The sequence below is a fragment of the Petaurus breviceps genome, unplaced genomic scaffold (genome assembly GCF_028583685.1).
Source record: "Petaurus breviceps papuanus isolate PSGF00001 unplaced genomic scaffold, PetGlider_PUasm1.0 177, whole genome shotgun sequence".
Taxonomy (NCBI): Eukaryota; Metazoa; Chordata; class Mammalia; order Diprotodontia; family Petauridae; genus Petaurus; species Petaurus breviceps.
In genome coordinates, this window is record NW_027185776.1 from 5,463,048 (window position 1) to 5,490,102 (window position 27,055).

General features: G+C 39.4%; 1 protein-coding gene across 1 annotated transcript in view; it reads left to right on the plus strand.

The window, feature by feature from the left end:
• ITPK1 (inositol-tetrakisphosphate 1-kinase) overlaps window positions 1–27,055 on the plus strand; it is a 394,723-nt gene that overhangs the window by 361,354 nt on the left and 6,314 nt on the right. The window lies entirely within an intron of this gene.

Sequence of the window (27,055 nt, forward strand, 5' to 3'; positions counted from 1 at the left end):
AGGAATGGGACTTTCTGCCAGTGGGGGTTTGAAAGGTAGGTCATGGGGGGTGGGGGGGGGCGGGGAGGGAGGTGGCTATTTGTCACTCCTCCTCAGCCCTGCCCCGGGAACTTCCTTCACCCTTCATCCCCAACCCCAGGACTGGGAGGTTGGAGGCAGGGTCACAGTGGGCCAGCACTAAGGAAGGCCTAGTAGGAACTACACTCTGGCACTTGTCTGTCAAGAGGGAACAATATGGACTCCAACCCACCATGGGTGTTGTGTGAAGAGTACATTGGCATCCTGGGAATATGACTGCCTAAAGTACCCATGCCCTTCTCTCCAGCTGGAACTCCTGGCCCTTTCTAAACTCTGGTAGAGTGTAAACTTCTTAAGAGCAGGGACCATTTCCTTCTTTGTACCTATGCCCTCAGCACTTAGCCCTCTACTATATCTGACTCTGTCTGATATATAGTAGGTGCTTAATACATGCATGTTGTTTGATTCCTCCCCCGCTGTGGTCAGAGTTTCTTCAGAAAATCAGAGGAAGAGAACAACATCCAGTTCCTAGCACCCAACCCAAAGGGACCTGGAACTGGAGGAGTTGGGGGGAGGGGGAGGTAAAGGACCTCCTATGCCTGAGCTCACCTCCTATCAATTCTTTTGCCCCTCAACCCCCACCAGGTGCCCTAAATTTGCCATACTATTCTCCCTTTTGTGGATTTCCATTTGAACTTAGTTATTACTGAAGACAATGAGTATATTTAGGCAAGAAATCTATACTAAGGGGGCAGCTAGTTGGTGCAGTGAATAGAGCACTGGCCCTGGAGTCAGGAGGACCTGAGTTCAAATTCGACCTCAGACACTTAACACTTACTAGCTGTGTGACCTTGGGCAAGTCACTTAACCCCAATTGCCCTGCCTTTCCCCCTCCAAAAAGCAAAAAAATAATCTATACTAAGTCTGGCACTAACTGCATATGTAACATTGACACTAAGGGTCTTGGACTAGCTAATCACTAAGGTCCCTTTTAGCTCTAAAATTCTGTTGAAATATAGCTAAAATATAACTCTAATATCATATTGAAATATAGCTAATATTACCTATTCTAATGAAATCACAAACCCAGCCCCCCAGCCCTATTTATGAGGAATTATGCTCAAAAACATGCAATTTCTTCATATACCTCCCCACCAAGAGGGTCTTGCCAGATCTCTCCTATCCCCCAAAAGGGGCATGCCCCAGATTTTGGAAAGCTGCCTTTAATTTTTTGCCAAAGACTTCATATTCCCTGGCAATGTTGTCTAAATTCCTTCTGGAGGAATCATTTATACCATGAATCACACCAACAGTAGGTAGTGACTATCAGAGCTGACAAATGTAGGGGGAATTTGTCAATCCCAGATCTGTGTTCTAGGAAGACAGCTTACATAACAGCAACAGCAATTTTTAGTGTTCAGTAATGTCCGACTCTTTGTGACCCCATGGACTATACTGTCCGCATCTTTTCTTGGCAAAGATACTGGAATGGTTTGCCATTTCCTTCTCCAGTGGATGAAGGCAAATAGAGGTTAAGTAACTTGCCCAGGGTCACACAGCTAGTATATGTCTGAGACCAGATTTGAACTCAGGTGTTCTTGACTCCAGGCCCAATGCTCTATCAATTGTACCATCTATCTTCAATAATAATAAATATATAATAATTATTATTAATATCCCCTTTTGTAGATGAAGAAACTGAGGCAGACAGAAGTCAAGTGACTTGCCTAGTCTCACACAACTAGTAATTATCTGAAGTTGAATCTGAACTCAGGTCTTCCTGACTCCCAGCCCAGAGCTCTATTCAATGTACCATTTAACTGCCTCCATCTTTGAAGACACCTCTTCAAAGTAGGGTTCAGGTTGTATTAAAAGTATCCCTAAACTAGAGAGTTTCCAGCTACCACTTCTTGCCTCTCCTGACGATTCCTTACTGGAAGCAGGGTGTTACGGTGGAAGAATCCCTGGCTTTGCCCTCAGAGGACATAGGTTTGGGTCCTACCTGTCACTTACTAGCCATATGACCTTGAACCAATCACTCCCCTGAGCCTCAGTTTCTGATAAGAGAACTGAATTTGATGACCTCAAAGATTCCTTCCAGTTCCAAATCTATTATCCTATGACTTCTCACCCAATGGTATTTTGTTCCTTGGAGCAGAAGATGTTACTTTCTCTGAAAAAAGATACAGAGAACCTCCTACCTCTCCCATAGCTCCAAAAATGCCTTTCTCCTTCCCTTCTTTCTCCTTTTCACATCCTTCCACTTTCCTGGAGCAGGTTAGGGTTTCCTTTTGCTTCTTCATATTCTTTTTTTTTTATTTTATTTTTTCCTTTTCAAAGAATGTTTCCATTCTCTTTGATAACCTAGACATAACCTAGGCATTTCTTCAGCTCCCCCACTTTTTTAACCTCTTCTACTGGAGAGAACATTAATATTTGGTGTACATGTCGCAGTTGCTTGGCACTGGTAGAAATACAAGCTTTGTACTTTTCCTATGTAACACTGGAATATTCTCCTCTTCTTGCCGGGTTCTCTGCCATCCTTGCTGCAAGCTCCCGTGGCTGGCTGCCATGGCCAATGAACTGTTTCTGTTTGCTTTGCTTGCTCACTTCATCAGGAACTCTACTGTTGGAGGGTCTTGAAGAAGTTTGTCTACAGGAGCCATTCCCACCTTTTGGGGAGAATTTCCCACCTTTTCTCTTCGTATGTCACCCCTTTAATTCAGTTGTATTACCAGATATTATTAGATCCCTGCTAAAGCCCTAATGCTAATAGTTTACCCTAATCTGTTATCTCCAAGAAGGTCTTATATTAAATTCAATTAATATTTATTAAGCACCTACTATGTACAAGGTGCTTTGCTAGGTATTGGGTATGCAAGGACAAAGAAAATTCCTGCCCTTGAGGGCATTACATCCTATTGGGAATCCAACTTCCAACAACGTCTTGCCTCTTCTTTACTCTTTCCTTACCACAGATTGAATTGTAGATACCTTCTTCCCTACTTTTATCTCATAGGATTATAGACTTAGAGCTGGAAGGGAACTTGGAGGCCATCAAGTCCAACACCTTCATTTTCACCCGTGAAGAAACTGAGGATTAGAGATGTTAAGGGACTTGTCTGAGGTCAGATAGCTAGTAAGTGAATGAGGCTGGATTTGAACTCAGGTTTTTTGACTGCAGGCTTAGGACACTCTCCATTGCACTATATTGACTCTTGCTGGTTAATCATCTTTCATTAATTTCTTCATTCTATTTAAGCCAAATGCCTGAAGCTCCCGTTGTGCATGAGTGCTGGCCAGCAAGCTGCAGGCCCTTCGGGAGTGGCAGGCCCAAGATAAGTGTGAACTCATCACCTCTCGTACTTTGTCCTCTTAGAACATCTGACCAAATGTTAAATTTAGAGAAAGTACTAGGAGGCTTGGGAATTAGAGTAGAAGTGAAAATAACGGTCTCATGTTTATAGATGTGTTTTTGGTTTTTTTTTTTTAAGACTGGATCTGGGGGCAGCTAGGTGGTACAGTGGATAGAGCACTGACCCTGGAGTCAGGACCTGGACCTGAGTTCAGATCCAGCCTCAGTCAGATCTAGCTAGTCACTTAAACCCCAATTGCCTCCAAAAAAAAAAAAAGACTAAATCTCTTATCTCACCCAGGGTGGAAATATGGTAGCCACTCATAAGGTTGATCTCCCTATTTATCAGTGTAGGAACTTTGACCTATCTATTTCCAACCTGGATGAGCTCTCACCTGGGCTGAAAATTATAGGGAAGAAGGTTTTGGTTTAGCATAAGGAAGAACTTCCTAACAAATAGTTATTGAGCAATGGAATTGGATTATCTGGAAAGGTGGGTTGAGCACCTGTTGGGACTGTTGTAGAGGAGATCCACTAACCCCTCTCCCCATATCCCCATGGAGTAATAGGTCAGAGGAGGTGACCTCTGGAAGTCTCTTACGGCTGTAGTATGAGTACAGACACACACACACACTCACACACACACACACACACACACACACATTCTGTGTTCTAAGGTCCCTTTCAGCTCTGAAATGCTATGATAATGACATATTAAATCATATGATAATTTGATTTATATGTACTCTCAGTGCAAAATAAGATCTACAATTACCAAACTGCTCTCCCAGCAGCCCTGATGGAGGAGTCTGGGGTGGGGAAGGGGAGGGGAGTCTTCATCTCTACACAGCCCTTAGTAAATCAGCAGCTGTCCTTGGCAACCTCATGGTTATTCCATCTAAAGCCTGTGCAAAAAGCTTAACGACAAAAGGTTAAATTTGCACATTTATCATTGGGTAACGTTAATATACAGTGTTTAGCCAATTCCCAGTTCCCAGATAGCACAGAGCCTGGCACATAGTAAGCATTTAATAAATGCTTGCTGACTAAATGAGACATTGATAAGATTATTATTTGAAAAATCTGTTGCTGTGCATATGTAGGGAACCCTCTAAACACTTAATTCTTCTCTTAGATACTTACTGCGTCTCCTAATTTGTCTCCTATCTACATGTGGCCATATCTTCTCTCTCCAATTAGACTGCAAGGTCCTTGAGGGAATGATAGTCTCTTATTTATCTTTCTATCTCCCCAGCACCTGATGTGATATTGTAAACGTAGCAGCTATTTAATAAACGTTGACTGAATTTTGTAGAATTGGAAATTTGTTTAGTCTGTCTTATCATGGCAGGGACAAGAAGAGAAAGCACTGAAATTTAGAATTAAAGCACTTTGATTTGAATCCTGCTACTAATTTGTGATATTAGAAAAGTCATTTACTCTCAGTGTGCCTCAGTTTCCTTAGAGACCATTCCCAGACCCCCTTCCAGTTTTTATATCATGGCAACCTTATATCACAGCAGATTTCTAGCCCAACAATAGATTATTGCAATGTTCTTGGCCCAGAGGAAGGGGCAGGAAACCTTCAACCTTGAGGCCACATGTGACCTCACAGACCTGTGAAGTTTGGAGTCAGTCAAAGGGCCACACTTGAGGACCTAGAGGGGTCACATGTGGCCTCGAGGCCGCAGGTTCCCCACCCCTGCCACTGTCAGAATAAATGAAGACCAGGGAAATCTGATTTATAAAAGTAAAACATCACTGTATTAGAATACACTCTTTCTACCAAAGCACCTTTTTTTAAAAAAATTTTTTAGCCTAGACTTCTGATTTTTTTCCACATAAGGGAGTTTCCAATAAGGAACTTCCTCTATCAAAGCAGATCAGTACAAATTTATAATCTTAGAAAGTTGTCTAAGACACTAAGAGCTTAAGAGACTTGCCAGGGTCACTTAGATAGTGTTTATTAGAGGGATGACTCCAACCCAGGTATTCCTCACCCTGAGACCAGCTCTATCTACTAGGCAATGAAATCTTCCAAAGCATCTTAAATAGGTATTAAAGCCTCGGTGCCTTAATCTCAAGAAGGGGTGAGTGTTCGTTCAGTTTTACAAAAGGGCAAACTGAGGCCAGTAGAGGGGAAATGATTACCCAAGATTATAATCTTTAGAAAAACTAGACCATTTAAAATACCTAGACAATATAAAATACCTGAGCATATACCTGTCCAAACAGACACAGGGACAATATGAACATAAGCATAAAACACTTTTTATATAAATAAACTCAGATCTAAATAATTAAAGTAATATTTGTTGTTCATGGTTAAAGCCAATATAATTTCTAAAATGACAGTTTTACCTAACTAATCTATTTATTCAATGTCATCCCGATTACTAAAAAATTAAAAATTAAATTTAAAAAATTACTACAAAAATATTTTACTGAGTTAGACAAAAATAAGGTCAAGGATTTCAAAGAAACCAGGGGAAAAAGATGTAAAGGAAATAGATTCAGCAGTATCACACCTTGAGCTATATTATAAGGTGAGAGCAATGTAAAAAAGAGAATTTTTATTAGTTTAAATTAAAATTGTCTTGTATAAATAAAACCTATGTAGCCAGGAACTGAAGACATACAGAAAATGGGGGAAAAAACTTTCAGACAGTCTGTCAGATACGATGTGATTGGGTTAGAATATTGCTGTGGAGCAGGAAATAATGAGCTGGTTAATTTTAGAAAAACATAGAAAGACTCAGACTTATGAAGGAAGATGCTACCCACCTTCAGAGAAACAGATGAGAGGAGGAAATAAGCATACCTTAGTATGGTCTTACTTATATGTGTGTGAGTGTATATTTGTATATATGCGTATGTTCATAGATATTTATGTATATGTATGTATGTGTGTTTGTGTGTGTGTGTATATATACCTATGCTTAATTGTAGCCTTCTTTGTGGGGGAGGAAAAAAAATGAAATAAAAAGTGCCCAGCACAGAACCAAAAAAAAAAAAAATCAAGGAAACAAAGAAAAGCTGAGCAGCTTTGAAAACAATGTATAATATTTATTATACAGGTTTTCTTGAAATGGAAATTTATTGTTTTATATTGAATCCTCTCTTATGGTCTGTTGTATACATGGCAATCGTTTTTTTTTTCTTTTCTCATTTTGTATTTGTTTAATTTTTTTTAATTACAAGAAAAAAGAAAAAGAAAGAAAGATAAAACCTGAGACTAGAGCCAGGGTCTCCTAACTCCAACACTGGAACTCTTCCCGTTGACTTCCTGTTGGATTCCACGAGATGCTGTTAGTTGTATTGTTGGGGCAGGAATAAAACTATTTATTGTGGGAGTCATGTGGGACTAGGGGAAATTCAAACTGGGTTTGACTATTGATCCTTTTACATACTACTCATATGGTCATTGTCAAATCACTCCCCTGCTCTGGAACTCTGTTGCCTCATCCATAAAATGAGGGGGGGGTCCCTAATTATATTCTTTCTAATTCTAAATTCTACGAACTATGTGGATCCTCAGTTACCTCTGCAGAAAAGGCATTTACAATGCCTCCAAAGTGAATTCTTTCTTGTTTCCTGGATCCCTTTCATTTCTAATGAATCTGCTAGAGCTGGAAATGGAGGCTTGAGAAAGGTTTGCTTTTCTGAGGTTTGTCCCCCAATCCAGAACTCTACCTGGAACTTCTCACAAAAGAGGGCATAGATGGCTGGGCTTCAAGACATGAAATATGTAATTCCACCCATGCTTAAATATCTCCCTCAGAGGACACTAAATAACGATGGGGAGTAGGGTATGCCCAAGAACCAGTCACAGAGAAAAAAAGTGAGCACAGCTACAGAATCCTCTGTCCACCTCCTCACCCCCCAAGCTTTGGGGGCCAACAAATGGATCAGCAGCCATTCTAAAGGGAGTTCCCTGTTGCATCCTTATCCATGGCTCTTAGAGGAAAAGCAGCAGCTGCCACTCCAATGCTGGAGGCTGAGTTACGCAATGGCAGAGTCAACATATACACCCATAATCCCTCTGGGAAAATGTTTTCCAAACATATAGTTTCTCTGACCCCTATTATCATCTAGAACATTGAAACAGCTATGTTGCACGGCAACATGGAGCACAGAGCAGGAAGACATGGGGGTGATTCTCAATGTGATTTATTGTGTTTCATTAGTGCCTTTGCTAATCTGCTTTAGCAAACATCCCTTGGGCCCTCTCATTAAGGGTTTGTTTCTTTTACTTTCCCAAAGATGTTTGTTTTAATCTAATGAAATTATTTACAGGCTTTCCCAGTGATGGGGACTCCTGTGGAAAGATTGAATGGGGGCCAGCATCATCTTGAATTGACTGGGTCTAGATGGGCAGAATTGGAGAAAGTGGGCCACAGCAAGTGGGATGATTCAAGGGTGTGTTAGCACCATGAACACCCATCACCCAAGAACAGAGGCTGATCCTATTGGAAGGCACTACCTGAGCACCTAAGCCCATGGCAAGTGTGGCAGATGTTGTGAGAGGTAGTTTCTAGGGACACAAGCCAGGTCAGGCTTCAGCCAACATTGTGAAGGAGGTGAAGTTTGCTTTTGGAGCTCTCCCACCTTCCCTTTCCCTCCTTCCTGAAGCCCTTCCCTGCTATTCCTTGCCTAATTACCTACAGTAGTACTTCCTATTAACTATGAGGATTGGATTCTAGGAACCACATCTTGTCAGAACCTTCATAACGTCACAGAAAATCAGAACTAAGACAGATCCTATAGAATACAAAATATCAGGGCTAGATTGGGCCTCAACACACATTGTTAGAATATTAGAGCTGGAAGGGGCCTTTAGAAACAAAAGTTGGTAATGCAAGCATTATTATCCCCATTTCACAATTGAAGAAGTGGCATTTAGAAAGGCTTGTCCAAGGTCACACAGTCAAGGAGTGCCAGATTCAGTTCAAGTCTTCCAGACTTGTGCTCAATGTTTCACCACAGGGTTTTATAATTTAAGGGGAGGGGAGTAGCCCTCTTCCCAATCATTTCCTTCATTAGAGTCCCATGGTAGATGGGATTCCACCATTTGGGATTGACTTTTTTTTTTTTTTGGAGAGGGGAAGGTAGGGCAATTAGGTTTAAGTGACTTGCCTAAGATCACATGGCTAGGTTGTTTTTTTTTGGTGTGTATATTAAGTGTCTGAGGCTGAATTTGAACTCAGGTTCTCTAGACTCCAGGGCTGGTGCTCTATTTACTGGTGATTGATTTCTTTCTGCTAAGAATTGCCCTGCCCTCATTTAAGACACCTAGGCCCTCAAGCTGAGTCTCCAGTCAAATCATTCATTTCTTGGCCCTTAGAGAGTCTCTAATCTTACATTTCTCTAGATTTATCTCTGAGCTACAGGATTCACTGCTACTTTGCTCAAAGGTCCTCTGGTTAATCAGTACTGCCCTCTTTCCTCTTCTAAGCTTCTGCATAGGAGGCATAGATTGTCAGGGTTTTGAATTACTGAGCTCCAGCTCCAGGACTGAACCACTCTTTCATTACTTTGAAAAGTCTGGAGTTGGTCCCAATCAATGCCAAAACTCCAGACATGTTTTCTAGGTCAAGCATACCAGGGCTACAGGATCCACTTTCTCATTAATAGGGAAAGGAAAGAGAATAAATATTTATATGGTGACTGCTAAGCTAAGGGCTTTATAAATATGATTTCATTTGATCCTCACACCAACTCTGGGAGAATGGGTAGGTGCTATTTTTATTCCAATATTACAAATGAAAAAACTGAGGTGGGAGTAAGTTAAGTGACTTGTCCAAGGTGACACAACCAGTAAGTGTATGAAGCTAGATTTGAACTCAGGTCTTCCTGACTTGCGGTTTATCCCTCTATCTACTGTACTACTTAGATGCCTGTATCAGCAATGCCATATTCACAATGCCTATAGAGATTATAAATATGCTGATATAATTATCCATCACAAAATACGTCAGGTTTGCCATTTGGGGAAATAAACTAGAAAATTTATTAAGATACCAAAAGACTGAGTCCCAAAACCAGAAAGTGAAAGCCATCAGAGTAGTTATGATATTGGCACAGGTAGATAAAGTAGAAAGCACCCACATTTTCAAGCCTTTAAAACAGAACAGGCTACCTCAGGCAAAGGTCCTCCTCTCCCCACTCACAGCAACCACCCAGCGTCCTGGAAGAGCGCTCCCAGCAGCTCCGGCCCCTGGCAGTGCTCAGCCGGAGTCCTAACTCAAAAAAAAAAAAAAGGCAACTGCCGCCAACTGCCAACCACAGGACCGTTAGCTCGGCTTTTTTTTTTTTCTTGCTCTGCTATGTCAGCACGTCCATGGGGCATGGGAGATCTTTAAATCCCATAACCCTTACAATGCCTCATACCCATAAATTCCTTACAAAACTCCAAACATACTATGATAATTCAGATATGTTTAATCCACAGAAGCCCAGACTCCATATTGGTTGCAGAGGTACATAAGCAATTATCCTTCATAAAATGATTGGAATATAATTTTCACGTGGGATCCACTATCTAGAACAATGTTCTGTGCTACTCTACCATTATCAGTCTTCCTTGTTACTGGGGCATAAGGTCCTGTGGGTCCAGATCAGGGAGTTCTTAAACCAGGATCCATGAACTTGTTTTGTTTTTAGTATTTTGACAACTCTATTTAATATATTTTTCAATATTGAATTCAATATTCAATATTTTCAATGTTGCTTTCCTTGATAATCCTCTGTATTTTATATTGTGCATTTAAAAACAAAATTCTAAGAAGGGGTCCATGGTCTTTACTAGACTGCCAAAGGGGTGGGTGCAAAGTCATACAAAAAAGGTTAAGAACCCTCTGGTTCAGGTGGTATCAAGTAGGCTCAAATCCTGAAAAAGCTTTACTTATACACACATACACACACATATTTGTGTATTGTGTATATACGCATATATACACACACACTTGTATATATATATTTGTTGTTGTTCAGTCATTTTCAGCCATGCTCGACTCTTTGTGACCCCAGTTGGGTTTTTCTTGGCAAAGACACTAGAGTGATTTGCCCTTTCCTTCTTTAGCTCATTTTTACAGATGAGGAAAGTGAGGCAAACAGGATTAAGTGACTTCCCCAGAGCTACACAGCTAGTGTTTGAGGCCAGATTTGAACTGAGGAAGATGAATCTTCTTGATTCCAGGCTTCCTTTTCCCTCTCTGTCTCCCCCCCCCCCCATATATATAAAAGGCTAGGATTTTCAGAAGCAGAAGATAGATAATGACTTCACTCCTCTAGTTTTAGTCTTTGGACTTGCTTAGAGTAGATATAAACCATTACTTAGTAGATTACTTAGTAGATATAAACCATGTTGATTTTCCAAAATTTTTCAAGGTATCAGATCCACACAGCTCTATAGGGTTGTAGTATCTGATGGAGCTCACTGAAATGAGTTGAGAACATGGGATCCCCAAATGAAAATTAAGTGGGGAGTTACCTAGATTTCTAGCCCTAACATAGAAAAGAAGGGGGTGGGTTTCCAAAGGAGATGCAGGCCACATTGTCTAGGAAATACAATTGGGGCGGGGGTGGGGGTGGGGGTGGGGTGCGATTAAGCCTGAGGGCACTGGCTAACTGGAGCTGCTGAGTTCCTAAGACCCGGTGGTCTGGGGCAAGACATCTCCTTCTGGAGAGGAAATGCTCATTAGAGCCAGGCAAGGCTCAGGGAAGGAGACATAGTGACTCTGTTTGGAAAAGCTTTTTAAAAAAAAAAAGGTGAATTCTCCCTTATCAGTTCCTTAATAGGAAAGAACTAGGTATTAGATATTTTTGTATTTCCCTTAGCAACTAGTACAGTCCTTTCCATCTAATAGTTCTTAATAAATGTTTGTTAAATGGGATTGAATGAGATTGTCTGGACCCTGGCTCCTTTCCATATGCACTGGGAAATAGAAGGTTCACTGTAAACAAGGTTGATGTCTGCCCCCAGAATTTGGGGCTTCTTGATCTGGGCATTGTTGACATATGAGAGGCACTGTGATTCATTCCTGGTTGCTATGTTCCCTGACCAGTTGAGTGGTTCGAGAAGTAGGTAGTCCTCCCTCCCCAGCCTTCTCCTTGTACGAGGCTCATAGCAGCTCAAGTCAGAGTAGCTAGCCCAAAGATGCTTGCCATGTGTTGTTGGGATGAGCCCAAGGACAGGAACCTCTGGATTCTGTGAAAGACAGAACGTTAAAGTTAAAGTTAAAATTACCGGGGCTGAGCAAACTCTAGTGTATGAATGTAATGGGATATTGTGTGGTAAGAAATGACAAGTATGAAAAACCTCACAGAAACACAGGAAGAGTTGTGTGAGCTGACAGAGAGTGAAACAAGCAAGACAAGAAGAAGAATATATTTAGTGACTACAAAACCACAAATAAAAGATCATTTAAAACAACAGTTCCTAACTTTTTTTGTGTTATGGGCCTCTTTCCTATGGACCCTTTCTCAGAATAATTTGTTTAAATACATAAAGTAAAATACAGAGGATTACAAAGGAAACCAATGGTATCAAAATGCAATTATGAGGAAACTAGGTGGTGGAATGGATAGATTATTGATCATAGAGTCAGGAAGGCCTAAGTTAAAATCCAAACTCAGATACTTAGTACCTGTGTGACCCTAGGCAAGTCATTTGCCTTCTATTTGTCTTAGTTTACTCAATTCTAAAATGGGGATAATCACAGTACCCATTTCACTGGGTTGTTGTGGGGATTAAATGAATTAGTATTTGTAAAGAGTTTAGCACAAGGCCTGGCACCCCTCCCAATTGAAAAAAAATAGTTTTTAAAAAACTCACAGACTCCAAATTAGGAACTTCTAACTTAAAGAAGCCAAACTCTGAATAAAAAAAAAATCAAAAGTGGTCCCAGAGAACAGATAATGAAACAAATTTCCCTCCTCTTGGCAGAGGGATGGAGCAATAAATACGAGGGCATATTGCTCAGTCAAGCTCAGTCCATGGAGGGATTGCTTCTGCTTAACTGTTTTTCTTTTTATAAGTGAGGTTTCAATTCTGGCATGGAATGCATGAATAAAACATTCTAAAGGAATGGCCAAGGGAGAAAAGACGGCTCTGGCTGAAACAAGAGACACAATCCTTTTTTTCTTTTGCCAAATTATGCTCCTGCACCGACTGGACCAGTTGGTTGAATGACTTCTTTCCAAACAGGACAGGTTGTTCCTTCACCCCCTCCCTCTTGTACTGGGCCCCCAGAGCCTAATTCCAGCAGCTTGGGTTACCTGAACCAACCTAATCCCCTACACAAACACACACAATGTTCACTCAGAGGCCTTTCTGTCTCTGTGAGTCCTGGGAAAAGCTTAACCTAGGGCTAAGCTAGTCATTCATATGGATGGCTTTAAAGGGATCAGAACTGTCCCTTCTCTGCACAAAACACAGCCCATCTACCTGCTCCCTGAAATCCTACCTTTCACACTTCTTCATCAGGCACCACCTGCATAGTACAGTAGTGCCTTCCTTTATTACTCCAGCTAAAAGTGGCCTCTCCCTGGGCAGCTAGGTGGCACAGTGAATAGAGCACCGGCCCTGGAGTCAGGAGGACCTGAGTTCAAATCCATCCTCAGACACTTAACACACACACACACACACACACACACACACACACAAAATCTAGCTGTGTGACCTTGGGCAAGTCACTTAACCCCAATTGCCCTACCCTCCCCCCTCCAAAAAGCAAAATTTAAAAAAATGGTCTTTCCCTCTCCAAATATCTCATAATGATTAAAATCTCTCTTCTGCATTTGGCATTCTACCTTCAGTTCAAGTCAATGAAATTCAGATCAAACATATCAAGCTTATTTTAAAAAAGCATATTCTCTGCCTTTATAAAGGTTATTCTTAGAGGGATAAAACCAATAAACAGATAGCTACAATAACCAGGTATGCTGGTAAATGTTTAACAACCAACTCTCCCAAAAAATGTATTCATGATGCACTTTTTAAGGTGTTTAAGGTTTCAAGAGATTTTCTTAAATCTAGAGAGTCAACAAAACAAGAAATCAAGTCCTATTTTCTTTTTAAAATTTGTATTGTGAATTTAATGAACACAAAATAATATTTCCATGTAAAAAATGGAACAGAAAAATAGGATTATATGTGAAACTGTGAATTTTTATTATATACAACTTGGATAAAAAAATAATATAATGAATTCTACATGTTACTTTTTTTTTTGCTTCTTGGAGGGCAATTGGGGTTAAGTGACTTGACCAATATCACACAGCTAATTTTTGTGTTAACTGTCTGAGGCCAGATTTGAACTTAGGTCCTCCTGACTCCAGGACCGGTACTCTATTCACTGCTCCACCTAGCCACCCTACATGTTACTTTCTAAGCTGTCCCTGCTTGTATATGTTTCTTTCTAAACTTCCTCCTGTTTTCTTCTGTTCATTAAAAAAATGCTTCAATATTGCTATTCTTTTCTTTTTCCTCCACACTTAATAGCATTTAATTTTTGCAATTATATGTAAAGATAGTTTTCGACATTCGCTTTTATAAGATTTGAGTTCCAAATTTTTTTCTCTCTCCCTTCCATCCCTAAGATGGCATGCAATCTGATATAGTAAAACCTATTTTCTTTTTTTTCTTTCTGTTTTTTTTTTTTAAGCAATTGGGGTTAAGTAACTTGCTCAAGGTTACACGGCCAGTTATTTCTGGGTGTGGTGCTGAGTGTCTGAGCCCGGGATTCGATCTCCAGGTCGTCCCAACACTGGAACCGGTGCTCTTACTCGCTGAGCCACCTGGCCACCCCTAAGCAATTGGGGTTAAGTAACTTGCTCAAGGTTACACGGCCAGGTGTTTCTGGGTGGGTGCTAAGTGTCTGAGCCCAGGATTCGATCTCCAGGTCTTCTCAACACTGGAGCCAGTGCTCTTACTTGCTGTGCTACCTGGCCGCCCCATTTCTTTCTATTTTTTAATACTTTTTCCTATCTTTTTTATTTTTTAGTTTATGTCATTCATTTCCACAAGATTTTGAGTTACAAATTTTTCCCCATTTTCCCTCTATCCACCACCCCAAAACAGCAATCCCACTGAATATCCCCTCCCCCAATCTACTATCTCCCATATCTTCCCTCATCCCCCCTCCAACTTTCCAGCAGGGCACAGTGGATCTCTATGCCTTAGTGCCTGTATATCTTATTTCCCAGTTGCATATAAAGTAATAGTAATAATATTTTACATATATACATATTTAAACATTTGATTTTAAAACTTTTAATTCCAGATTCTTTCCCTTCCTCCCTTGTCACCCACCCTTACTGGGAAGATAAGCAATTCAATATAGGTTGTACATGTGTAGCTATGCAAAACATTTCCATAGTGGATATATTGTAAAAGACTGACTATATTTCCCTCCATCCTATCCCACCCCCAACTTGTTCTATTCTCTACTTTGATCTTGTCACTTTTCAAAGTGGGTGCTTCAAACTTCCCTCCCCGCAAGGCGGCCCTCCCTTCCATTGTCCCCCCTCTTATCCCCTTCCCCCCTACTCTTCTGTAGGGTGAGATACCCTATTAAGTGTGTATGCCATTCCCTCCCTAAGCAAAATTCAATGAGAATAAGGTTGACTCATTCCCTTTTGAATTCCTGTTCTTCCCCTCCATTGTAATAGTTTTCCCTTGCCTCTTCTATATGAGACAGTTTACCCCATTCTGTCTCTCCCCATCTCCTCTCATTATATTCCTCTCTCACCTCTTGATTTCACCTTTTAAGTATCATCCCTTCCTATTCAATTAGTCCTGTGTTCTCTGTCTATGTATACCTGTACACACACACACACACACACACACACACACACATATACACACTCATATATGTATTTATACGCCCATATACCCTCCTATATAGATATATGCATTTCTATTCCCTTCAACTATTCTCATACTGAGAAAAGTTTCATAAGTTACAATTATCATTTTTCCATGTAGGAATATAAATAGTTCAAGTTTTATAAGTTCCTTATGATTTATTTTCCCTGTTTACCTTCTCATGCTTCTCTTGCACCTTGTATCTGAATGTCAAATTTTGTATTCAACTCTGGTTTTTTCATCAAGAATGCTTGAAAGTGGGGCGGCTAGGTGGTGCAGTGGACCCAAGTTTGGTTCCAGCCTCAGACACTTAACACCCACACAAAAAAACTAGCCGTGTAACCTTTAACAAGTTACTTAACCCCAATTGCTCTCCAAAAAGGCAAAAAAAAAAAAAAAAAAGAATGCTTGAAAGTCCTCTCCTGAAACATGATACTCAATTTTTCTGGGTAGGTGATTCTTGGTTTTAATCTCAACTCCTTTGACCTCCAGAATATCATATTCCAAGCCCTTTGATCCCTCAGTGTAGAAGCTGCCAGATCCTGCGTTATCCTGATTGTGTTTCCACAATATTCAAATTGTTTCTTCCTGGTTACTCTCTGGAACCTGGCTATAATATTGCTAGGAGTTTTCTTTTTGGGATCTTTTTCAGGAGGTGATTGGTGGATTCTTTCAGTTTCTATTTTCCCCTCTGGTTCTAAAACATCAGGGCAATTTTCCTTGAGAATTTCTTGAAGGATAATTTCTAAGTTCTTTTTTTCATCATGAATTTGAGATAGTCCAATATTTTTTAAATTGTCTCTCCTGGATCTATTTTCCAGGTCAGTGGTTCTTCCAACGAGATATTTCACATTGCCTTCTTTTTTTTTTATTTGTTTGGAGCTGTTTAATAGTATCTTGATTTCTCATAAAGTAACTAGCTTCCATTTGCTCCAATCTAATTCTGAGGGAATGATTCTCTTCAGTAAGCTTTTGAGATTTTTTTTCCATCTGTCAAATTTGGCTTTTTAAGGCATTCTCCTCATTGCCTTTTTGAGCTTCCTTTGCCATTTGAGTCAGTTTTTTAAGGTGTTATTTTCCTCAGTCATCCTGTTGATTCTCATTTTGTAATTTTCTTGCATCGTTCTCATTTATCTTCCCAATTTTTCCTCCACTTCTCTTATTTGGTTTTCAAAATCCTTTTTAAGCTCCTCTATGGTCTATAACCAGCTCATATTTTTTCTTGGAAGCTTTTGGTGCAGGAGTTCTGATTTTTCTGTCTTCTTCCTGTTCCATGCTTTGATCCTTTTGTCCCCAAAATAGGAGTCTAATGTAGGATTGCTCTGTTTGCTTTGCTTCCTTTGCTTGCTCATGTTGCCACTCAATTACTTGACTTTTGAGCCTTTTGCCACAGTAGAATTCTGCTACCAGAAAGGGAAGCTTTATCCCAATTGCTGGGGTTTTCACAGCTGCTGGAGCTATTAGTTGGGTGCCCTTTCTGAAGCCCCAACACACTTTGGCAAACTGGTCATGCACCCCCAGGACCTCCACCCTAGATAGTGATCCAGATCCAAGCAGGTTAGAGCAAAAGTGATTACCCCTCAGACTGGTAGCTTGGTCCCCCTACAATCTGCAGGCCAGGAGCTCTGAAGCAGCATGGCCACAAAGCCTCAGCTGCTTCTCACACCAGGGGCAAAGGCCAGATCACACTCCTGAACTCCCTGTTCCTGCAAAGTCTACACTGACCTCTCACTTTGTCTTTGGCATCTATGGGTTGATAATTCTGGAAACTACCACAGCTGCTGGTGATCTGAAGTCTCTCCAGCCAGTGGCTGATGAGGCCCATCCTGAGGCTAACACCTCTGCCTCACAGGTGGCTGGGCTCAGTTCCCAGAGCACTGTGCTGGCCCCTTCCTGCCAGCCTGCTGGGCAGTCTTCAGCAGTAGGTTAGCTTCTCTCTGTCCAAAGTTTGTCTGGAGTCATTTTTTACACGAATTGGAGGAGCTGGAAGCTGGAACCACGCGGAAGTCCTGTTTCTACTCTGCCATCTTGACTCTGCCCCCCTCTAAAACCTATTTTCTGAGGTGTAAATACTCATACTGAAAATTTAATGATCCAATATCTGGAGCCAGTTGAATCCAGCTCAAATGTACTGGCTATAATACATAAAAATCAAGAGGATCATGGATTCAGAAATGTAAGGGACCTTAAAAATCAACTATTCCATTCCCAGTATTTTACAGATGAGGAAATGGAGGTCTAGAGAGTGAACTTGCCCAAATTCACCTCCATACTAAGTAGCAGAGTCAGACTCTCACAGGAAAGCCAAGCACATCATTAACTCCCTCCATATTTAGAGGTGATGGTAAAAATTTCTCACCTCCTGGGCTCAGCATCATAGCATAGTTGTTCACATGACAAGAAACAAGCTGTGCCACGTAGAATCTGAGATTTGAATTTTATGCTAATGCAATTTATTTTAAAGACCAGCATCCAGCTGCTTGTTGTTCAGAGTAGAATGTAGATTTGATCTGAAAATTCAGAGAATCATAAAATTTAGAGCCAAGGTGCCTTTGTCTGGCCTTTATCTAGCCTGACCCTCCAGACATATGGACAAAGACACTGGGGCCCAGAGAGGTGAAATTGTTTGCCGAAGGTCACATATCAAGTGATGGAGCATACTTCTCAATCCTCTAGGCTTATAAATTATAGACAAGTTACATTTATGGAGGGAGTTTCCACACTGGGAACATCCTACACCAACCCATTCTTCCTCTTCCCACCCTGACTGACCACCTCTTGGGATCTCATTGGATAATAGGTAAAGGAAGGACATAAGCATTTATATAGTGCCTACTATGTGCCAGGCACTAGGTTAAGTGCCTTACAAGCCAATACTGCAAGGTAGGTGCTATTTGTATTGCCATTTTACAATTTGGAGGAAACTGAAGCAGAGAGGAGTGAAGTGACTTGCCCAGGGTCACACAGCTAGTACATGTCTGAGGTTAGATTGGAACTTGGCTTTCCTTGACTCTAGGCCCAGCACCTTGTCCACTGCACCACCTTGCTGCCTCATTGGAGGAATAAGAAAAATGCCAGTGCTAATCTCTGACATGGCTGCTTTGTTTTTTAGGGTTTGTTTTTTTTTGCTTGTTTGGGGGGAGGGAAAGCAGGGCAATTGGGGTTAAGTGACTTGCCCAAGGTCACACAGCTAGTTTTTTGTGTTAAGTGTCTGAGGCTGGATTTGAACTCAGGAAGATGAGTCTTCCTGACTCCAGGCCTGGAACTCTATCCACTGTGCCATCTAGTTGCTCCCAGACACTGTGCTAAGTACTTTACAAATATTATCTCATTTGGTTATCACAGCTTTGAGAGATAGGTGCTATTATTATCCCCATCTATAGGAAGCTATAGCAAACAGGGGTTAAGTGACTTGCTCAAGGTCACACAGTTAGGCTCTGTCTGAAGCCAGATTTGAATTCAGGTCTTCCTAACTCCAGGCTCAAAGTGTATTCTATTATAACTTCTCTCAAGGAAGACATTCATTCAAAGCACCTCTTTGCTAGCTTCTTGGGGAATTGTCTTTTCTATAGGTTTGTGAAGATGTGAAAGAAGGACCTTACCTGCCCAGGAAAACTAAAATCCTATCATGTGCAGAGCAGGTAGAAAGACCATCTGACCTATCTGTCCACTGTGCCACCTATGGGCATTCAGGTGCTGTAAGTTCAAGTTCAGTCTTTCAACATTGCCCTGAGACTTACCAAGATTTCTAATGTAATCTATATTATAAATTCAGAGCTGGAAGGGATTTTAGAGGTCATCTAGTCCAAATCCATCATTTTAGAGATGAGAAAAACAAGGCCCAGATGCCTAGGTGATTCTTACCTTCCTGCTCTAACTAGGTTCTAGGTTCCTAAGGTGTTAAATGGTGTTAAATAATAAAAGGCCAAGTAGGCTTAGAACAAAGAAGTCAGTGACTTTTGTGACCTGAGGTGAAATCCAACCCTTGGGGGCCTTCCTCATGGAACCAATCATCTTTTTTTTTTTTTTGGAGGGGGAAGGTAGGGCAATTGGGGTTAAGTGACTTGCCCAAGGTCACACAGCAAAACCATTCATCTTGAAAGGCCTTCCTATAGGTCAGATGGTCTTTCTACCTGCTCTGCACATGATAGGATTTTGGTTTTCCTGGGCAGGTAAGGTCCTCCTTTCCCTATCTTCACAAACCTATAGAAAAGGCAATTCCCCAAGAAGCTAGCAAAGAGGTTCATTGAATGAATATGTCTTCCGTGAGAGAAGTAATAGAGTATAATTTTCAGAGGGATTCTGGGAAGATCTGGAGGAGTAGGTCAGAAAATTCAAAGCTCTTCAGATTTCCTCCACAAACAAGACAAAATGGTGCCTCAGGGGTGAATGCAGAGCAGCAAAAATAAACAAGAGTTGGGGCAGGACAATCAGACCACCCATAGGAGAAGACCTTAGGAAAGACCCCAGGACTAGACCTGAGTGAAATACAGATACCTTCAGCCTATCTCTCCTGAAACAACAAGCCCTGGGAACAGCTGGTCTAGGAGGGAGCCTCAGTCTCAGACACAGGAATTCTCACCTCACAGTGTGTGTATGGGGGGGGGGGGGTCAGAGATCTGATAAGGGGAAGATTGAAGGACCCTCTGCTGCTGAGAGATGTCAGACCCATCTGTGCTGCCTAGACGTGGTCCCAGGCTGTGGCTGAAAGTGAGAAGAAACCAGCACACATTTGATGAGTACAGAAGAAGTGGCTGGGGGAAAGGGGGGGGGGGGAAGGATGCTACTGGCTGTGGGCACTTACAGGAGAGCTGAGTTCTTGGCTTCAGTTCTAGGCCAGAGGGGAGAACTGAAGGTTACAGCCACTAGAGTGTCCCCATTTTCAAAATATGTGGTTGGGGGCCCTAGCTGTGGCTTGGAGGTGAAAAGGAGTGCTGATGTTGGATACTGAACAAAGCTCAGAAAATAACAGCAAGAAGGAACTGAGGCCTGAAACACCATCCCCCACAGCCCAGGATGAAAGGCAATTAGAATAACAAGCTACTAAAAATAAAAATAAAATAAACAAAAATGAGTAAGCAAAGGAGAAAGAACCCAACCATAGATGGCTACTATGGGAGTAGAGAAGACGTAGGTTTATTTTCAGAGAAGATTACTGAAGCAAAAAAAAAGCTACTCTTACCCCAAAGATTTCTTGGAAGAACTTAAAAAGGACTTCAAAGAGTCAAATAAGAGAGACTGAGGAAAAATTACAAAAAAAAAAATCTAAGTAAACCAAGAAAACTATGAAAAGAAAATCAGCCAACTGGAAAAAGAGATCCAGAATCTTAAGGAAGACAGCAAATCCCTTGAAAACTAGAATTGGGCAAGGAGAAGCAAATGGCATTATAAGATACCAAGAAATAATAAAAACAAAATGAAAGGAATGGAAATAAAAAAAGTAGAGAATGTAAAACATCTTATAAGAAAAATAACTGATCTGGAAAAAAGATCAAGAAGAGAAAATATAAAAATGTACTACCTGAAAGCTATGATCAAAAAAAATAATCTTGATACAATATTACAAGAAATAATTAAAGAAAATTGCCCTGAAGTTTTAGAACAAGAGGAGAAAGTAGAAATAGAAAAAAATGTACTGATCAATACCTGGAAGAGATCCCAGGATGAAAACCTACAGGAATATCATAGCCAAATTTCAAAATCCCCAGGTTAAGGAGAAAATATTACAAGCAACAAGCAAAAAAAACAAAAAAAAAATTTAAACACTATAGAGTCCCAAATAGAATTGTACGAGACCTGTTTCACTAAAAGACTATAGGACCTGGAACATGATATATTGAAGAGCAAAAGAATTGGGGTTGTGGTCAAAAATAACTAACCCAGCAAAGTTATGTATAATCCTGAACGAAAAAATGAACATTCAATGAGTTGACAGACTTTCAGATTTTTGTCACAAAAAGACCAGAATTTAATGGAAATTTTGAGCTAGAAGAAATATAAGGTAAACATCAAAGACCAATTACAAGGGATTCAATAAGGTCACACTGTTACTTTTTATATGCAGAAATGTTAACCATATTCCTAAGACTATCATTAGTACTTGAGTAGTTCGAAAGAAAAGTTGAGGATGAGCTGAATATGACGTGGTTATTCTAAGAAAGCAAAACTTTTAGGAAAAGGTAAAAAGAGAAATTATCTCATACAAATGAGGTATGAGAGGAAGAAGTGATACAAAGGAATCACATCTGGGTGGCTGGTAGTGATGGCACCCTATTCTAATCAGATCTGGGTTAAAGAGGGACCAATATGTAAATCTAGAAAGGTATAAAAGTCTTCTAAATTTATAAAGAAATAAGAGGGTGAGGGAACAGGATAAAGGAGAAGGGAATTAGAAGGGTGTATAGATTAAGATTTAGAAGGGGAGAGAGAGGAAAAAGGAGAAACCCTTAGAGGAACAGATAGAATAAGGAATAGGAGGGTTAGGCGAGAATATAAGTAGAGATTCTTTAAAAGGGTATGGAACATGGAGGTAGTGGCTAGAAATACACTAGAGGAGGGATTGGGTAAAAAGAGGGAATGAGAAAGCGACAATAGTGAGGAAAAATAGGATGGAAGGAAATACACAAATAGTGATTATAACTTTGAATGTGAATGAGATGAATTCACCCATAAAATGGAAATGGATAGTAGTATGGATTAAAAAATCAAAGGAATTCTAAGGAGTTATTTTGCCCAATTATATACCAACAATTTAAGAACTTAAGTGAAAGGAAAGAATATTTACAAAATATAAACTGCCTAGATTAGTAGAAGAGGAAATGGCATATCTAAATAGATTTATTTCAGAAAAAGAAATTGAACAGGCCATAAATGAACTTCCCCCCCAAAAAACACCATGACCAGACAGATTTACAAGTGAATTCTATCAAACATTTTAAGACTATTCTAGTTCCAGTATTAAATAAATCATTTTTAATAATAGGCGAAGAGGGGGTCCTACCAAACTCTTTTTACAAAACAAATATGATACTGATACCTAAACCAGGAAAAATAAAAACAGAGAAAGAAAATTATAGACCAATTTCATTCATGAATATGGATGCAAACATCCTAAATAAATTAAGTAGTTTAAAGATTACAATATATCACAAAGATTACATATTATGCCCAAGCAAAACTTGGGATGCAGGGATGGTTTAACATATGGAAAAGTATTAAAATAATTGATTATATTAATAATAAAAGTTATAAAAATCATATGCTATCAATAGATACAGAAAAAGCACTTGGTAAATACTTTGATATTTGATAAATAAAAACACTCATTTCTATTAAAAATACTTGAAAGTATAAGCATGAATGGATTTTTCCTTAAGTTGATAAGAATCATTTACTTAAAACCATAGGCAAGCATTATTTGTAATGGGGATAAGTTAGAAGGCTTCCCAGTTAAGATCAGGTATAAAACAAAGGAGAGTCACTGTCACCAATATTATTCAGTACTGTATTGGAAATCCTAATAATAGCAATAAGAAAAAGAAATAGAAGGAATCAGATTAGGGAATGAGGTAATGAAACTATCTCTTCTTGTCAATTATATGATGATATACTTGGAAAATCTTAAAGACTCAACTAAAAAGTTAATGGAAATAATTAATAATTTTAGCAAAGTAGCAGGATAGTAAGCCCACATAAATCATCAGCATTCCTATATATCACCAACAGGATCCCATAAAAAGAGATAGAGATACCCCATTTAAAATAAAATACCTGGAAATACATCTACCAAAAAAAAAAAACAACCCAGTATCTATATGAACAAAATTATAAAAAAGTTCATATGCAAGTAAAATCAAATTTAAATAAGTGGAGAGATATTAACTGTTCATGGATAGACAGGGCCAATATGATAAAGACAATTTTACCAAAATTAATCTATATATTCAGTACCATCCTAATTAAGTTATCAAAAATTATTTTGCTGAGCTAGAAAAAATATAACAAAATTCATTTGGAAAACAAAAGGTCAAGCATATCAAAGGAACTAATGGAAAAAAAGTATAAAGGAAGGAGGTTTAGCAGTACCAGATCTTAAACTTTTATAAGGTAGTCATTATCAAAACTATTTGGTACTGACTAATAAATAGAAAAGCAGATCAGTGGAACAGAATAGATATACAATCTACAGCAGTAAACAAACATAGTAACCTAGTGTTTGACAAATATAAAGATTTAAGTTTTGGAGATAAGAATTCATTATTTGGCAAAAATTGTTGGGAAAACTGAAAAGCAGTCTGGCAGAAATTGGGCATAGATCAATATCTTACACCATTTACCAAGATAAGGTCAAAATGGATACATGACCTATATATAAAGGGAGATATTACAAGCAAAATTGAAGAACATGTAACATATTACTTACCAGACTTATGGATAGGTGAACAATTTATGAACAAACAAGAGATAGAAAGTGTTGTAAGACATAGAATGGATAATTTTGATTACATTAAGTCAAAAAGCTTTTCTACAAATAAAACAAATGTAACCAAGATCAGAAGGAAAACACAAAACTGGGGGAGGGGGGAGAATTACAAACAGGTCTCATATGTCAGATATATAAAGAACTTTGTAAAATCTATAAGAATGCAAGTCATTCCCCAGTTGATAAATGCTCAAAGGATATGAATAGGCAGTTTTCTAATGAAGAAATCAAAACAATTTATAGTCATATGAAAAATGCTCTAAATCATCATTGATTAGAGAAATGCAAATTAAAACAATCCTGAGATATCATTTTACACCTATCAGATTGACTAAAATGACAGAAAGGGAAAGTGACAAATGCTGGAAGGGATGTGGGAAAATTGGGACCTTAATCCATTGTTTGTAGATCTGTGAGCTGATCCAACCATTTTGTAGAGAGATTTAGAATGAGGCCCAAAGAGTTATTAAACTGCCTATACCCTTTGACACAGCAATACTTCTATTAGATTTGTCTCCCAAGATAATTAGGGAAAAAGGAAAAAAAACCTATGTGTTCTAAAATATTTACACCAGCTCTCTTTGTGGCAGAAAAGAACAGGAAATTGCAGGGATGCCTGTCAATTGTGGAATGGCTAAACAAATTGTGGTATATATCCATGATGGAATATTACTCTGCTATAAGAAATGATGAGCTCAATGATTTTAGAAAAACATGGAGACCAAACAAGAGATAGAAGATATGATGAAATGCAAAACAGATGATTTTGATTACATTAAATTGAAAAGTTTTTGCACAAAGCCAATGCAATCAAGATTAGAAGGGAAGAAGAAAACAGGGAAACAATTTTTACAGCCAGTGCCTCTGATAAAGGCCTCATTTCTCAAATATATAAAGAACTGAGTCAAATTTACAAGAATACAAATCATTCACAAGCTGATAGTCAAAAGATATGAATAGTCAGTTTTTTTTATTTGTTTTTTTTTTTAGAGGGGGAAGGGAAAGCAATTGGGGGTAAGTGACTTGCCCTAGGTCACACAGCTAGTAAGTGTCTGAGGCTGGGTTTGAACTTGTGTGCTCTTGACTTCAAGGCTGGTGCTCTATCGACTGTGCCACCTAGCTGCCCCTGAACAGCTGGTTTTCAGAGGAAGAAATTAAAGCTATCTATAGTCATATAAAAAATGCTCTAAATCATTATTGATTAGAGAAATACAAATCAAAACAACTCTAAGGCACCACATCACACCTATCAGATTGGCTAACATGACAAAACAGGAAAATGATATATGTTGGAGAAGATGGGAAAATTGAAACACCAATGCATTGTTGGTAGAATTGTGAATGAATCCAACCGTTCTGGAGAGCAATTTGGAACTATGCCCAAAGGGCTATAAAACTGTGTATACCCTCTGACCCAGCAATACCACTTCTAGGTGTCTATCCCAAAGAGATCATAAAAACAGGAAAAGGACCCACATGTGCAAAAATATTTATAGCAGTTCTTTTTGTGGTGGCAAAGAATTGGAAATTGAGGGGATGTCCATCAATTGGGGAATGGCTAACCAAGTTGTGGTGTTTTAGTGTAATGGAATACTATTGTGCTATAAGAAATGACAAGCAGGAGGACTTCAGAAAAACCTGGAAAGACTTAGATGAAGTGATGCTGAGTGAGGAGAGCAGAACCAGGGGAACAATGGACACAGTAACAGCCACAGTGTGTAATGACTTAGCTCTTCTCAGAAATGCAAGGTTCTAAGACAACCCCAAGAGACTCATGATGGAAAATGCTATCCACATCCAGAGAAAGAGCTGTGGAGTCTGAATGCAGATGGAAGCACACAATTTGCTCTCCTTTTCTTTTGTTTCTTCTTTCTCATGGTTCCTCCCATTAATTCTAATTCTTCTTTGTATCATGACTAATGTGAAAATATGTTTAATATGAATGTATAAGTAGAGCCTATATCAGATTGCATGTCGTCTTGGGGAAGGAAGTACAGAGAGGGGGAGAAAATTTAAAATTCAAAATCTTAAGGAAGTGAATGTTGAAGACTAAAAATAAATTAATTATGTTTTTAAAAATAAAAGGAAAGAAAAGCATGGAGAGACTTCCACTAAATAATGAAGAGCAAAATGAACAGAACCAAGAGAACATAACATACGGTAACAGCAGTATTTAAGAACAACTTTGAACCAAGTCATTTTGACTATTATATAAAAATACCGAAACTAACCACAAAGATTCTATGAAGGAAAATGCTGTTTAAATCCAGAAAAAAAAACTGATGTATGTTTGTATGTATGTATATGCACATATATATATATATGTAGGTATATGTGTATATATGTATAAAGACAGATTTGTGTCTAATGGTAGTCATCTCAAAGTTTGGGGTGAGAGGGAGGGGAATAAAGAAAGTTACATGATAACTTTGTTGTACATTTGAAAGGAATAGCAAGTTGTACAGAATGGATCTGCAATTTCAGGTGCAGTCCTCTGTTTTTCTATCCCATTTTGTTATGGAAATGATTGTCTTATTTCTTAAATTCAGAATAAGATAAATTAGTTATTGTTGGGTTTTTTTAAATAGATGTTAATTCACTTTCCTGAGGCCATACAGCAAATCAGTTGCAAAGTCAAGACTATAACCAGAATTCCAAACTTCTAGTCCAGTCATCTTTCTATCTCCCTGGAGAAGTCACTCAGGTGTCACTAACATGTCCCTGGTCTAAAAACAAAGCATCTCTGGTAACCTGAAGACAGCAATCTGTCCCTCTGGCAGGTGCATTTCCCTTGTTTGTAATCCCTAGAACAGCTTAATTAGAAAAGATAGACTGAGGCTGCTACCAGCTCCCTGAGGAAGTCATAAAGGGCATCTGTATTATAGGCTCCAGATGTAATTACCTAATGATGCCCTTATCTGCTACCTGGAAATACAGCGGCTCAGCAGAACATTGTCCATTCTCACAGGGGGGGATATTGGGGTTTCAGGAGCTCATTCTGGCGTCAAGACTTGCAGCTGCTGTTGCGTCTGGAGGACAGCGTGTATTCTGACAGGGCTATCTCAGTAACAATTAATCTCCACGTCCCTTTGCAAAAGGCTTCCCTCAGAGCAACCCTGCGAGTTAGGCAGTGCAAACATCATTATCCTATTTTACAAAGGCCAGAACTAAGCTTCACAGAGGGAATGAGACTTACGGAGGGTCACAACACATGTCAGAATCAGGACTTGAACTAAGGTATTCCAATAACCAATCATTCCATTTTGTTACAAGGTGATAGATAGATAGATAGATAGATAGATAGATAGATAGATAGATAGATAGATAGATA